This window comes from Stegastes partitus, unplaced genomic scaffold (assembly GCF_000690725.1).
Source record: "Stegastes partitus isolate 25-593 unplaced genomic scaffold, Stegastes_partitus-1.0.2 Scaffold1518, whole genome shotgun sequence".
NCBI lineage: Eukaryota > Metazoa > Chordata > Actinopteri > Pomacentridae > Stegastes > Stegastes partitus.
In genome coordinates, this window is record NW_007579249.1 from 116649 (window position 1) to 117861 (window position 1213).

Sequence of the window (1213 nt, forward strand, 5' to 3'; positions counted from 1 at the left end):
TCCTGGTTTTTGTAGTTTTGCCTCTTTTTTGTATTGACTTTGGTTGGTCCTCGGTTCTGACCACCGTTGTCTGCACGTTTGTTAGTTAGTCGCTCCCTGCTAAGGTTTCAGCTTCATTCATTGTTTAATAAAACCTTTAATCCTGAAATGTCTCATCTGTATCTGCACCTGGGTTCACAAAACCCATTGAAAATCCAAAAAAGCAGCTGTATAATACAATAAAGGAAATTAGAATCCAAAAAAGCAGCTAAAAACACTGAAAAGTCCCCCAAAAAGCAGCTATATAACTCAGTAAAAGCAAGTAAAAAGCCATCAAAGCAGTTGAAAATCCTCCCAAATAGTTATATAATGCACTGAAAATCCAAAAACGCAGGTAAATAACATTAAAGGAAAGTAGAATCCAAAAAAGCATCCATATAACTCACTGAATTGGTGTTTGGTAGTGGGGAAAACTGCCTATTTCAGTGTTTCTCGTCTTGACTTTCATTCTCTCTGATGCCACAGATCAAGAAACGTGGATGAAACGTTGCGCTGGGTTGAACCTCGTTGCCTCTTCAGATGTTTCCTTTTTTCCCCTGACATGCGCCACGTTTTGTTTCAGGCGAGGAACCCCGAACGAAGCCCGACTCGAACAGAGCCGGGTTTAATCCGAGGGAGTCGCGAGCAGCTCGACGCCTTTTGATTCCCGCCGTCAGGACTCGACGCCCAGCAGGAGGTTCGTCTGTTGAGTTTCTGCTGCTGCTGTGGTGATGAACGTGTTTCACTGGTTCAAAGCCGTGAGATGGAGAAACCTGCTGCTCACATCCTCACGTGGCTTTAATCTCAGGTTACACACAAACAGCAACGCGTCTCAGGACATGTATTTAGTACATAGATGTTTAAAAAAACGACACTAGGAAAGGTTCAAACGGTTAATACAGCAGTTTGGTTTTATTCCACCACCACGTCTGCACAACGCTGGAAACAACCGACATCGAAAATGTAGTGTTTCTGCCACCTTCACACTTTTATTTATTCATCAGAACAAATCCACTTTTCAGTTGGAAGCTCTCATTAATCATCATCACAAGTTATTTTTTTTTAAATCTCAGTTCATTTACTGTAAACATCAGTTGTCGAACTGATAAAGTAACACAACTCAGACTCAGCTGGGAGGTTAGCATGGCAGTTAGCATGGCAGTTAGCATGGCAGTTAGCATGACAGTTAGACTGG